This window comes from Giraffa tippelskirchi, chromosome 6, assembly GCF_054371585.1.
Source record: "Giraffa tippelskirchi isolate mGirTip1 chromosome 6, T2T-mGirTip1v1.2.pri, whole genome shotgun sequence".
Classification (NCBI taxonomy): domain Eukaryota; kingdom Metazoa; phylum Chordata; class Mammalia; order Artiodactyla; family Giraffidae; genus Giraffa; species Giraffa tippelskirchi.
The window spans coordinates 130,548,291-130,563,107 of NC_137280.1; the positions used below are offsets into that span (position 1 = coordinate 130,548,291).

Consider the following 14,817-nt stretch of genomic DNA (forward strand, 5'->3'; position numbering starts at 1 on the left):
GGTGCTGCTGAAGCTATTTTCAGGGCAGGAATAGAGAAGTAGATGCAGAGAACAGACTTGTGGACATAGCGGTGGAGGAGAGGGTGGGACAAATTGAGAGAGTAGCATCGAAACATATACATTACCTTATGTAAAATAAATAGTCAGTGGGAAGTTGCTGTATAACACAGGAAGCTCAACCTGGTGCTCTTTAACAACCTAGAGGGGTGGAATTGGATTGGGGTGGGAGGTAGATTCAAAAGAGAAGGGACATATGTACACTTATGGCTGATTCACAGTGTTGTATGGCAGAAACCAGCACAACATTATAAAGCAATTATCCTCCAATTAGAAATTTTTTTAAAATTAAAGACAACCAAGCTAAATATAAAACCCCAAAAGCAAAACAAGCAAAAGTAAAAGAAACATACAAAGCATACTGTTCAATACTCAGCGTTTTTCATTTAACATTCTTTGGCATTGACCTTCTTTGGGATTGAATGAAAACTGACCTTTTCCAGTTCTGTGGCTGCTGCTGAGTTTTCCAAATTTGCTAACTTGTTGAGTACAGCACTTTAACAGCATTACCTTTTAGGATTTTAAATAGACCAGCTGTAATTCCATCACCTCCACTAGCTTTGTTCTCAGTAATGCTTCCTAAAAGGCCCACTTGACTTCACACTCCAGAATGTCTGGCTCTAGGTGAGTGACCACAGCATTTTGGCTATCTGGGTCATTAAGAACTTTTTTGCATAGTTCTGTGTAATCTTGCCTCTTCTTTTTTAATCTGTTCTGCTTCTGTTAGGTCCTTATCATTTCTGTGCTTTATCATGCCCATCCTTGTATGAAATGTTCCCTTGATAGCTTGTTTTCTTGAAGAGATCTCTAGTCTTTCCCATTCTACTGTTTACTTCTTTGCATTGTACACTTAAGAAGGTCTTCTTATCTCTCCTTGCTATTCTCTGGAACTCTGCATTCAGATGGGTATCTTTCCCTTTCTCTCTTGCTTTTTTTGCTTCTCCTCTTTCCTCAGCTATTTGTAAAGCCTCCCCAGACAACCACTCTGCCTTCTTACATTTCTTTTTTCTTTGGGATGGCTTTGATCACTGCCTCCTGTACAATGTTACAAACCTCCATCCATAGTTCTTCAGGCACTCTGTCTACTGTATCTAATCCTTTGAACTATTTGTCACCTCCATTGTATAATCATAAGGGATCTGATTGTGGTTTTCCCTATCTTCTTCAAGTTAAGCCTGAATTTTGTAATAAGGAGTTCATGATCTGAGCCACAGTCAGCTCCAGGTCTTATTTTTGCTAACTGTATAGAGCTTCTCCATCTTTGGCTGCGAAGAATGTAATCAATCTGATTTTGGTATTGACCATTTGGTTATGTCCAAATGTAGAATGATCTCTTGTGCTGCTGGAAAAGGGAGTTTGCTATGACCAGTGTGTTCTCTTGACAAAACTCTGTTAGCCTTTGCCTTGATTCATTTTGTATTCCAAGGCCAAACTTACCTGTTACTACAGGTGTCTCTTGACTTCCTACTTTTGCATTCCAATCCCCTATGATGAAAAGAACATATTTTTTCAGTGTTAGTTCTAGAAGGTCTTATAGGTGTTCATAGAACCATTCAACTTCATCTTCTTTGGCGTTAGTAGTTGGGGCATAGACTTGGGTTACTATGATGTTGAATGGTTTGGCTTGGAAATGAATTGAGATCATTCTGTTGTCTTTGAGATTGCACCCAAATACTGCATTTCAGACTCTTTTGTTGACTATGATGGCTACTCCATTTCTTCTAAGGGATTCTTGCCCAGTGTAGTAGATATAATGGTCATCTGAATTAAATTAGGGAAAGCTAAGTGTTGGTACAATGCCAACAAGACTGCCTAAGGCCAAAAGTGACTCAGAAGAATCTTTTCCTTCCTAAGGCTGTCTCAAATATTGCTTGAGAGGAGTCAAGAAGAAAGCGTTATGCTTTATAGGAATAAGGGTATATAGTTATTAGCAAAGTTCCAAATCATGTGTCTTTAATAGAATTCCTTGAAACGTTGGTGTTTTACTGGTGGGCGCCTTTGAGGAAGATGAAATTTCTATGTTATTCTTTTGGTATGGTGGTTGTTGTTCAGTCCCCAAGTCATGTCTGTCTCTTTGCAGCCCCATGGAATGCAGCACGCCAAGCTTTCCTGTTCCTCACCACCTCCCGGAGTTTGCCCAAGTTCACATCCATTGAATCGGTGATGCTGTCCAACCATCTCATCCTCTGTCACCTGTTCTTCTTCTGCTTTCAGTCTTTCCCAGTATTAGGGTCTTTTTCAATGAGTTGACTGTTCCCATCAGGTGGCCAAAGTATTGTAGCTTCAGCCTCCATCCTTCCAATGAGTATTCATGGTTGATTTCCTTTAAGATTGACTAAGTTTGATCTCCTTGCTGTCCAAGGGACTCTGAAAAGTCTTCTCTAGCACCACAATTTGAAAGCATCAATTCTTTGGCACACTGCCTTTTTTATGGTCCGTCTCACATACAGGTATGATTATTGGGAATACGATAGCCTTGACTTACGGACCTTTGAAGGCAAAGTGATGTCTTTGCTTTTTAACACACTGTCTAGGTTTGTCATAGCTTTCCTGCCAAGGAAAGTATGCAGTATCTAAATACTATTTCTCATGTAGTGGTCCTGTAGCTCTTTGCAAAACGAGTCAAAACTGTGGGATTTATCCCAGAAAAATGCACGTGGATACAGATAAATTTGACTTTCACTTTAGGAGGGGCTTCATAGATTACCTGAAGCTTGTTGGTAGCAAATGCCCTGAATTAGTTCTAATCTTCCTGAGGAATAAAGGTAGTTTATATTCTGTTGGTTGACAATTGCTTGGGATTATTAGCATGGAAGGTATCATTTTTATGACTTCAGAAACCATAGTAAATTTGAGAAATGATTGCAACTTTTTGAGGGGCATATGTTAGGATGCATAAGCTTCCAAATGATTTCCTTGCACCATTTTCCCCAAAACAATGAGTTTCAGTTTTGGCCACTGAGAAATAATATACAATAATGTTTTGAGCCTGGGCTTAACAGTTGTTAAGAGCATGGGCTTTATGTCAAAATTTGAGGATAGGGAGCAAGATTCAAACTTTACTCTGCCACTCACCTAGTATGGGACATTTGAATCTTTCTTTGCCTTACTTTTTTCATCTGTAAATAGGGTTAACAGTGCATTTTATGGCATGGTGTGAAGATTACATGAGCTAATGAATGAAAAGCTATATGTAGAGTGTCTGGCATGAATAAGAATTCAGTTAATAATAGCTGTCAGTTCTTCTCTGAGATTCTTAATATTTTGTAATTGTATCAGATGACTCTAGATCATATTCACTGTTATTTTAAATTATCAAATCACCTTGAGACTAATTGAGAAGTTCAGATCATGGATTGCCAAGTGGCAAAATTGTAGTTAAAACATATGGTTAGAGTGCTTTGGACCACTTGGGGAAATGTATAGAGATGCTCAGTTCAGTTCAGTTCAGTTCAGTCGCTCAGTCGTGTCTGACTCTCTGCGACCCCATGAATTGCAGCACGCCAGGCCTCTCTGTCCATCACCAACTCCCGGAGTCTACCCAAACCCATGTTCATCGAGTCGGTGATGCCATCCAACCATCTCATCCTCTGTCGTCCCCTTCTCCTCCCGCCCCCAATCCTACCCAGCATTAGGGTCTTTTCCAATGAGTCAACCCTTCGCATGAGAAGCTAGATATGTTAAATAAAGTTTATGGAACAGAATAATTATTGTTACCGGTAACTTCAACATCTTGTGTTCATACATATTGGTCTCACTGCTAGGAAGACTTTTATTATTATCACTGTTAAACAGATAGGTTAAACAGGATCCCATTCACAAAAGCAAGCTGAGAAACTTAAAAATTATAACATACGTTTGTCCTTGAATTGGTCCCATGATTCTTGAGAATTCAAAGGCGCCTTCGGAATATTTCTCAAAATCTAGTTTGAAAGAATTTATCCATATTCACACAAGATTTACTGAAAATACTAGGTTTCCCAAATTTGGAAGATTCTCCCTATCTTTTTGATTCCTAAGACAAACCTCACCCTGCAGTCATTTATTTTGTGATTTTTTTAAACCTAAACAGGGAGCATCCTAGCAGGCTGTCTGAAAACTAAGCAGATTGTGTGTGTGTGTGTGTCTGTGTATATGTATCCAGTGTGTATGCGTGTATCTGTGTTTGTGTCTACCTATATATCTCTCTCTGGATGTATTTATCTGTGTGTGTGCATGTTCCTGCATCTATATTCTTTCCCAGTCCTCTTATGACTGAGAACAGAAAAGACACCAAGAAATAAAGGCCTGAGAAGACTATTCATCACTGGGGTCTGCCTCTCAGCCTGACTAGTAGCTCCCCAGGGGGTCTTAACAAAGCACTGCAGAGTCCAAATTCTTCTCCCCACCCCCACACAATCCGGGGGACACTGTACTTTGAGGCTGTTCTATCACCTTCACCCTCAGACTTTGCAGGACCTCCCCTCCCCCACTCATCTCTGGGCCCATCAGGGATGTGAGCAAAGGAAGCATTAAAATGGGTAGATTGATAGCCTTGGGATCACATCGATCTTCATACGTGTTGAATATTATGTCAATTATTCATCACTCAGAGATATCATTGCAGGGAAAAATCACATTAAGAGGAGCCAGGAAAACTAGAGGTTATAAATTCCAACCCCAGCCAGTGACTGTGCTAAATTCAGTGCCCCCTCCTCTGTGGTGGTCTCGTTGGAAGGCTGGAGTCTCAGACTTTCTTTCAGAAATATTTTTTCTCCTGTCTTACCTTCTACCAGGCAGAGACTCAACCTTCCAGAGGTGAAAAAGAGCTGATACATCTGTGGACACAATGCTCCTAAGTTTCCTTTGAATTTTGCCATCACCTCGAGTTGGCTGTCTGAAAAATGCCATTTTCTCTCAGTTGACTCAAGGAAGCTTTTTTTTTTTTCCAGCACTAGATGATACCAAAAATGGGTATCTGAGAAGATGGCAAATGCCACAGAGTAAATATAACTCAACCCAGCATACAGAGTTGTTGACGGAGAGAGTGTAGGAGTGTAAGGACTCGACCACCAGGCAGTGACTCAGCCTTTCCAAACCTGCATTTCCTCATCTTGTGAGTTTAGGGATCCTGCCAGTTCCAGTGGGTGGTTGTGAAGATTAAATTAGGTAACCTAGATCACATAATTCTGAGTCCCTCAACCTTATGGAGCTACTGGTACTTTATGACACACTTTGTGGGAGGGCCACCGAGTTGTTCTTCAGAGTCTCTGAAGGTTCTGGGGAGAAGCTTAGATGTCTTCTGTGCGGTAGCATCTTCTGCTGGAGAGCTGGTCCTACAGGCACCAGGCTCCCTCCCCAGCTTCCTTCCCACCAGTAGATGTGACTCCCCTATTTCATTCCCTCAGAGCAGCACCAACACAGGCACCATTTAGCTATCCATTCACAGAGTGACTGCATCCTGAGCTCCTACTATGGGCCATGGAGCAGGAGTTTGGAACAAGTGGAAAGGTCCTCCTCTCTTCAAGCTTACATTCAAGCCTGATTGTCCAAAAATGAGTCCACAGCAGATATACCAGCAAACTCAGGTGTAACAGGCACTTTGAAGGTGATAACACAGGGTGACATGATGCAGAGTGGAGTGGGGTGTGAGGTCAGAGAAAGAGCTTTTGAGGAGGTGATAATGAAGCCGTCACCTGAAAGGTAGGAGGGAGCCAGTTATGTGAAGATCTCTGGGAAGAGTGTTCCAGGCAAAGGGAGCTGCAAGTTTGAGTCTGAGGTGGGAAGGAGCCGAGGTCATTTTAGAAAGGACAGTATGACAGGAAAGTGTGGTCTGAGATGATCCGAGGGATAAGCAGAACTTGGAAGGCCAGAATAAGGAATTTGGCTTGTATTCTTGTACAATGGGACAATTTCCAGCAGGTGCATGACATATTTTGGCTCATGGTTCAGGCAGGGAGGTCACTTTAGCTTGTGTAGAATGGGTTGTGGTGGAGGAACAGGAGTGGGAAGAACAGGTAGAGGCTCTGATTGTGAAGCTAAGACATGGTGGTGGCTTGGACTGGGGTTGTACCGGTGGAAACGTGTCAATAGATGACTGGGCTCAGGAGCAGTTCTGAGAGCTTTGAGATTCAGGGCTAGCTCCTGTTCCCTGAGAGAATCTACCAAGGAATTGAATGTGGGCCAGTGTGGAGGGAGGAAAGAGAGGATGCTCCTAGGTATTTTGTAAGCTTTGGCTACCCTGCAATCTAGGGGAAAAATGGCAGATTTGGGTCATGAAATGTGTCAGCTTTTCCCTGCTTTGGGAATGTCCTTACTGGTGCCGTGTCTCCATGGGCCCTGGTCTCCTGTCCCCGCTGTCTCTCTCCCTTGGCTTTCTCCTTTTCTGTGTGTGCTCTGAATATACTTAGGCAGAGGTTGACATTATTCGGAGCTTTATATTGCTAGCCTTCTGAGCACCCAGACCTGTGCTAGTCCCGGTATGCCATATGGGCAGACTTCTGGAAGCCAAGCTCATGCTAATATTTCTTGTGCGGCTTCTAGGAAGAGCATCCTTTCCCCTTTGTCCCCAGGACTTTCCTGAGGGACTTGTCTCCCGCTGATCACGAGGTGGTTCCGCATAGCACACTGTTCAGGAGCTCTCAGCTCTGCCACCCTTTGGTTGTGTGAGCTGGAGCAAGCTACTTAACACATGCCAGGTCTACTTTCTGTGTCTGTGAAATGGGAAACCTGCTTTCTAGAGCACATAGGAAGATTTTAGGAAACCCTACAGGGGACCTGGCAGATACTGCTCAGAGCAAAAGTAACCTAGCTGGTTGTTACTGCTTTTTTTTTTTTTTTCTCTTGTTTGTATTGAATTGAACAAAGAAGTTCTGAACCAGTTAAAATGAAAAGGAAGTAGTGAGTCCTGATATTTTGTCACTTTCAGCTGGTCATGAAATCAGAGGGGTGGTGAGGACTTTAGATAGTATTTCTGCCAATCCCTTGGTGTAACCAGACAGGAATATTTGTGAAGAGGACCCTTACAGAGATTTCATGTGGTGGCACATTTCTGAGGGTGTCCTGCAGAATAGTAACGATGCAATGATTTGCTCAAAGAAAGACTTCGTGGTCCAATAACCAAGAAATGTTGCATATCAGATCTCCTCCTTGTAGGTGTACATACTGTTTGCCCAATAAAGGCTCTGATGAGTCCTGTAATGAAGAAATCTGCCAGTCCCTTTTTATTATAGCATTCTCCACTGGCCTTAACTGGAGAATCTTTTGTCTATCAGCTTAGTAACATCCTGTAGAATGTGTGTTCTTTAGAATGTCCTTGGGAAATCCTACTTTAGCCAAAGGAATCCACATTTCAAACTAAGGGTTGCTTTCTTGAGACAGTTCTGTTACTGGACCAAATGTGAGTTGGCTTACCCACCATGTAGCAAAGTCCATCTACTGACACGGGGTTGTGGTGAAGAAGGGGGAATACGCATCTATTTGCAGGGACATTGAAGAACTATACAAAAAGATCTTCACAACCCAGATAATCACGATGGTGTGATCACTCACCTAGAGCCAGACATCCTGGAATGTGAAGTCAAGTGGGCCTTAGGAAGCATCACTACAAACAAAGCTAGTGGAGGAGATGGAATTCTAGTTGAGCTATTTCAAATCCTGAAAGATGATGCTGTGAAAGTGCTGCACTCAATATGCCAGCAAATTTGGAAAACTCAGCAGTGGCCACAGGACTGGAAAAGGTCAGTTTTCATCCCAATCCCAAAGAAAGGCAATGCCAAAGAATGCTCAAACTACTGCACAATTGCACACATCTCACATGCTAGCAAAGTAAAGCTCAAAATTCCCCAAGCCAGGTTTCAACAGTACGTGAACCGTGAACTTCCAGATGTTCAAGTTGGATTTAGAAAAGGCAGAGGAACCAGAGATAAATTGCCAACATCTGCTGGATCATCAAAAGAGCAGGAGAGTTCCAGAAAAACATCTATTTCTGCTTTATTGACTATGTCAAAGCCTTTGACTGTGTGGATCACAATAAACTGTGGAAAATTCTGAAAGAGATGGGAATACCAGACCACCTGACCTGCCTCTTAAGAAATCTGTATGTAGGTCAGGAAGCAACAGTTAGAACTGGACATGAAACAACAGACTGGTTCCAAATAGGAAAAGGAGTACATCAGGGCTGTATATTGTCACCCTGCTTATTTAACTTATATGCAGAGTACATCATGAGAAACGCTGGGCTGGATGAATCACAAGCTGGAATCAAGATTGCCGGGAGAAATATCAATAACCTCAGATACACAGATGACACCACCCTTATGGCAGAAAGTGAAGAAGAACTAAAGAGCCTCTTGATGAAAGTGAAAGAGGAGAGTGAAAAAGTTGGTTTAAAGCTCAATGTTCAGAAAACTAAGATCATGTCATCTGGTCCCATCACTTCATGGCAAATAGATGGGGAAATGGTGGAAACAGTGGCTGACTTTATTTTTTGGGGCTCCAAAATCACTGCAGATGGTGATTGCAGCCATGAAATTAAAAGACGCTTACTCCTTGCATGAAAAGTTATGACCAACCTAGACATCATATTAAAAAGCTCTGCCAACAAAAGTCTGTCTAGTCAAGGCTATGGTTTTTTCCAGTAGTCATGTATGGATGTGAGAGTTGGACTATATAGAAAGCTGAGCACTGAAGAACTGATGCTTTTGAATTGTGTTGAAGAAAAATCTTGAGAGTCCCTTGGACTGCAAGGAGATTCAATCAGTCCATCCTAAATGAAATCAATCCTGAATATTCATTGGAAGGACTGATACTAAAGCTGAAACTCCAGTACTTTGGCTACCTGATATGAAGAACTGACTCATTGGAAAAGACCCTGATGCTGGCAAAGATTGAAGGCAGGAGGAGAAGGGGATGACAGAAGATGAGATGGCTGGATGGCATCACTGACTCAATGGACATGAGTTTGAGTAAACTCCATGAGTTGGTGATGGACAGGGAGGCCTGGCGTGCTGCAGTCCATGGGGTCACAAAGAGTCAGACACGACTGAGAGGTTGAACTGAACTGAACCGAACTGAAGCAAGGATAAGACTTCCCTTGGAGCTCAGATGGTAGAGAATCTGCCTGCAGTGCAGGAGACTTCGTTCAATCCCTGGGATGGAAAGATCTCCTGGAGAGAGGCATGGCAACCCACTCCAGTATTGTTGCCTAGAGAATTCCATGGACAGAGAAACCTGTTGGGCTACAGTCTATGGAGTCACAAAGAGTCGGACATGACTGAGCGACTAACACTTCACTTCAGGCAAGGATAATGAACAGGAGGCTTGTGCTCAAAAGACCTCAACTACCCAGTGGCTTTCAGGGAAGGATTTTTAAAGGCAGCATTTGGGGTGAGAGTTGCAGCTCCTGGACTTTGTTCTGATTGGTTGATGGTGAGGTAACAGGGTGCTGTTTTGGGAATCTTAATCATCAGTCTTCTAGTTCAACTAGTCTGGGGTCTATGTGCTTAGGGTCAGAGGATAGTCACCATCTTCCACCTGGGTGGGGGTCTTAGGTTCTGCAATAAAACTCAAAAATATATGTCAGGTTGTTATGTATATATCCCTTGAGAAGGAACTGGGGCTCTATTTTATCACTGTACTATTGGGCAAGCTCTCTTGCTTGACTGCTTCTTTGTTTCTGCATTCCATCACTTCTCTAATTAGTAACTGCTTGAATCTGCTCTTTGAAACTCAGGAAAGCCCTAGGAGACTAAAGCCTTTTTTCCCTACAAACAAGAGAGGTCTTGCCACTGGGGATACTTCACAGGATCCTGCTTGGTTTCAGTCCCTCCTCTTTTCCTTAGATACTCTTCAGTCCTGAGGGAATCAGGTGGGACAAGGAAGGGAAGAAAGTTTTGGATAGAGAGTTTAATCATAAACTCAGCAGAGAACTCAGTTTTAAGGGACTCCGTTTCAATTCCCAGTAGCAGAGATTATAGCAACCATGAGGCTTCTTCTGACCCAAGCTGAGAGACAGTTAAGAGGCTCCTTACTCCCCAGCCCACTGCTCCCCGCCCCAATCTCTGCATCCCCTCTGCCCCAGCAACACGTGGAGTCCTTCAGTTTACCTAAGACACGAAGATTCTCAGCAACTCTGAACAGCAGGGGCTTTTGGGGAAACAGAATCTCGTGGGACTCTAGGAGTTTTTACAGACAAGATGGCATCATCTGCCCATGTAGGTTAACTGTTGAAGGTCAGCCAAGAAGACCTAAATGAAGTGGACTTCATCTTGTACCCTTCCTATACTTCCCACATGTGGGTCTGGAGAAGTTGGTCAGCTCAATCAGCCAGAGAGAGTGTGACTGGGCAGTGGGAGAGAGTTTAGATGGAGTTGAAAACTAAAATATAAAGCTATGAAAATGGGAAAAAGACATTTTCACCTTTAAAAATAAAGGAAGAAATTCCCTGACTGCCCAGTGATTAGAACTCGGTTCTTTCACTGTGTGGCCCCGGGTTCAATCCATGGTTGAGGAACTAAGATCCCATGAGTCATGTGGTGCAGCAGAAAAAAAGAAAAAGAAACTCACAGCATAGTTTGAGAGAGAAACAGAGAAGCTTTTTAGGTAGAAAAAAATCTGGCAGGTTGGATGTCACTTTCTTATGGTCTAGGAAAACTTCCCTTGGAGGTTGTCTGTCATATGGTAGCAGAAGGAGAAGTGTGAAAAAGAACTTGGTTAGCAGCCACTACTTGATTGCATCCAGTGGGTGGGAGGGCAGGCCCAGTCGTGTCCGATTCTTTGCGACTCCATGGAGCCCACCAAGCTCCTCTGTCCATGGGATTCTCCAGGCAAGAATACTGGAGTGGGTTGCGATTTCCTCCTCCAGGGGATCTTCCCAACCCAGGAATCGAACTTTTATCTCTTGTGACTCCTGCATTGCAGGTGGATTCTTTACCACTAGCACTACCCCCTAGGTTGCAGCAAGAAAGAGGGTGATAATCCAGGAAAAGAATTTGTGTTCGTTCTGATTACTTTACCACCAAAAGAGGCCTTGTCGATAGGGAATGTTTGCCCCCCGCCCATCCAGATTTCAAGCTTGAATTCTTGTACATCTTACTGTTACAAAGCTAGTAGCTCTCTTCTCACTTCAGGGATGTATTCTGAGCTAATAGTTAGAGTGGGGAGAGGGTCGCCCCAGTGCCCTTTCGCTTAGTGGCCCATAAGGAAGGTAGAGGAACCGGATATCTCGAAAAACACCATTTATTTTGTGCTTTATAAAGCCTTAGAGCATCTGTCAAATATTTGAGCTTGAGGGCTCAACAGTTTAAATCCAAATCTACTCAGCTTGCCAGGAACCACATTTCAAAATTCGTAGACCTCTGTCATAGTATTTTCCATATGGCATCCTAATTTGGGGCTATGCTTTTATGAGTTGTAACCCTGAGGAGGTGACTGTGAGATCCACAGGTGGTCGGTCGGTCAAGGCAGCAGGAGAGAAGAGGGAGCATCCAAGGCTCTGAAAGCTTGGAGGAGAGACCACCAGGGCCTGGTCTCTCTGCTTCATCCAGGCAGAGAGACTCAAGCTGGACCATTGATTTTAATGACCTTCAACAGTTAAAAAAAAATTAGTATATCTGCATGGTAAAAATTTAAATACTACAAATAAATACTAAGTGAAAAATAAATTCCTTTCCTTTCTTGGACCCCAGTACCTCAGTTTATTGACTTATCATGTTCTAAGTTTTTATGTATGTGATCTCACTTAATCCTTACAAGAGCTACAAGATTTAGGTTCTGTTATTACTGCCTTGACAGATGAGGTCTTGCGCCTCAGAAAGGTGAAATAATTCACTTATAAGGTGGCATGGGCGAGGGAACAAGAGACAAAGTAGGGGATTGCTGTTGAGAACTTCAAAGTTTTATAAGTGAATTGTGTAAGATGGATTGGAACATTCCATGGTTTGTAGAGACTTTTAGCCACAGGGAAAACTCACTTCTTTTCCTGTCTTGGAGAATACAAGTCTGCTGTGGATTTTAGAGTGATTTTAAAAAATATTTTATTTCTGCCAAGTAGCTCTTGGTAACAGTTTCATGAAATAGATGTCTGGACAACTTGGTGGAATTGTGGAGATTGAAGGGTCTGGATATGTACTTGAAGAGCCAGATGCAACTTAGTGACTGAACAATTTAAAAATGTTTAGCGTAACCAGTATATTTAGATTATTTCCATTTCAACATTTCAGTATAAAAATTGAGATTTTATTGTCTTTTTCTTACTAATTATTTGGTGTGAATTTTACATGTAATAGCACATCTCAAGTGCTTAATAGCCAAGCATGACCAACGTAGTTCCAAAAGAGTTACTGTTTTTACCTTCTCACATTTAGATCTATGTTCTCTCTGAAATTTTTGAGTGTAGTGCAAGGTAGTAACCCAGCTTAATTTTTTTATATGAATATCCAACTGACTCAGAATCAATTTATTGAAAAGATAGTCCTAACCCCATGAAACTTGTCTTAAATATCCACACATGTGTGAATCTGTTTCTGGACTCTGTTCTATGCCATCTGTCTATTTGTCTACGCTTATACCAGTAGACACTGTCTTAACTACTATAATTTTAGACTTAGGAATGACTTGCTATGTTGGGAGACTGCAAAGAGACCAGCCATGTTAATAACTTAACACTATCTTAACGACTATTATTTTCACAGTGAGTCTTGATACCTGTAGGGGTATCAAGGGTAGGGAAGTTGTTCCTACTAGTTCTTAACAGAATCTTGGCTATTATCGGTTTATTGCCTTTCCATATAAATTACTTGCCAAGTTCCCCCAAAATATCTGTAAATATTTTGAACTGAGATTGTATTGAATCTATGTATCAGTTTGAAGAGAGCACTTAAAAAATAATACCTGTTCATCTGATGCTATCTTCTAGGTAGGATCTGGACCTGTCCTTGCCTTCCAGTCTCTGCTACCTTCCACATTCTGGGGTATGAACAGCTGAATGAGAAAGAGGCTCAAGCCTTACCTCTTTGATGAGAACACAGTGGAGGGTCCCATCCTCTTCTCAGGGGCGGAAAGTCCCTGGCAAGGTTCTAGAACTCTAGGATACAGAAAAAAAAAAAGTGGGAGTCTTGGAAGAACCAGACTAAAATCTCTTGAGTCCCCATCTATCTGGAATAGGGACCTTATGCCCCATATGTGAGTTTTCAGGGGTCACCCACGCTTGGGCTCGCGTTAACCCAGGGTAGATCATTAGAACTTACCCATCTAGAGATAAGGTAAGATGTTTTCTACTCCTCACTCAGTACCTTCTCTGTCACTGGTCTCACTATTTGTTCTGTGGCCGCAGACCAAGTTTCATGGAGAAGTCAATTAGAAATGTAGAGAATGGTGCAGATTTGGTGATCAGGCAGGAGAGGAAAGGGACAGAAGAAAGGCATTTGTTGAAGATGTCTCCAGCATCTGAAGAGAAGTGACAAGATGGAGATGAAGGCAAACTAGGGACAGTAGTGAGATAACGAGGATGGAGATGAGGTCCAGTAAGGAACTGAGCTTACCTCTTATGCTGAATGTTGTTTGGCCATCATCTTGAATTCCCTGTGTCCACCAGGAAATCCACAATCCCATTCCTGATTGAACTTCACCAGATTAGTCCCCTTGTAGGGAACCCATCTCTCCAGGATGATACTTGTGAATTACCAGCTTGGGGGTAGCTGGAGGGTTAGAATCAGAGTCCAGGGGACTAGAAGGGGTTGGAGGAGGAGTAGGGGCAAGGACAAAGGAGTAAAGAGACAATGGGCCAAGATGAGCAGGGTGGCAAGCGGGTGATCTGGAGGGAACAAGGGAAGAGCCGGGCATGGAAATCCTTAAGGTAGGGTGGCGGGAAGGGATGGCACTAGTCAGAGGAGGGAAACAGGTAGGGCTCAAAACTGAGAGAGGAGGATGGTGCTGGGGAGGAGGCCAAGGGCTAAAAGACGGAGGGGACAGGGGAGGAAGGTGAGTTGGACAGTGAGAGCAAGAAGGAGCAGGAAGAGGAGGTGGAGGCTGGAACTGAGAGGAGGAAATTGCAGGTAGTTTTCTTGTCTTTTTTTCAATTGGCACTCTGTGCATACTCATCCTGTGAAAATCAGTGACTGGTGGAAACTCAGACCTGACCCAGCAGTTATGTCACATTGCTGAGTGCATCACCCTATTCATAATGGAAATGCCCTCTATGAAGTGTCCACGCCACTCCCTTTGTGACCAGTCAGTAATCTCCACCAGTCATGACAGTGGTCCCAGTTTCTAGGTTGAAGAATGGTCAGAGGAATTGGCAAAGAGAGGAAATGGACTCTAATAGTCATCCCTGTTCCTTGGGATAGCATGTAGTTTTGCCCCTTGGTAGGCAAAGATTGATCAAAAGGTTAAGATAGAGTTGGAGGCTGGGACCTGGGAGAATGGCTCTGAAGCAGGAATGGCCAAATTGGGAAGAAGTTATTGCCCCCCTTTATTTAACTTACTACATTTTCCAAAATCCTTTCATATCCACATCACTCCATGAATACAAGGTAATTAGAGATTACCATTCTACCAATAAACATACTGAAGGCCAGAGAGGAAACTATTAATATATAGGCAGGCAGTATATGACCGATTGTCCAGATTAGAACTTGGGCCAAAAGTCAAGGAGTAGGGGGTATCCAGAAGCGAGCACAAATGGCCTATAACAGCATGATCCTACCCCATGCTTCTGGACAGAATCATCCAGGGCTGCTTCAGAGCAAAGCTTTGTATTAGTAGGATAGCCTTCCTCCTGGT

The 14,817-nt window shown here is 42.9% G+C and overlaps 1 long non-coding RNA gene across 1 annotated transcript; it reads right to left on the reverse strand.

The window, feature by feature from the left end:
* Positions 1-11,258: 11,258 nt before the first annotated feature.
* On the reverse strand, positions 11,259-14,155 carry LOC145511549 (uncharacterized). The gene is made up of 4 exons (XR_014057938.1): positions 13,578-14,155; positions 13,284-13,482; positions 12,928-13,120; positions 11,259-11,619 (listed from the first exon to the last, which is right to left on the reverse strand). It is a non-coding gene; the product is annotated as an uncharacterized LOC145511549 (long non-coding RNA).
* Between the last annotated feature and the right edge of the window lie 662 nt (positions 14,156-14,817).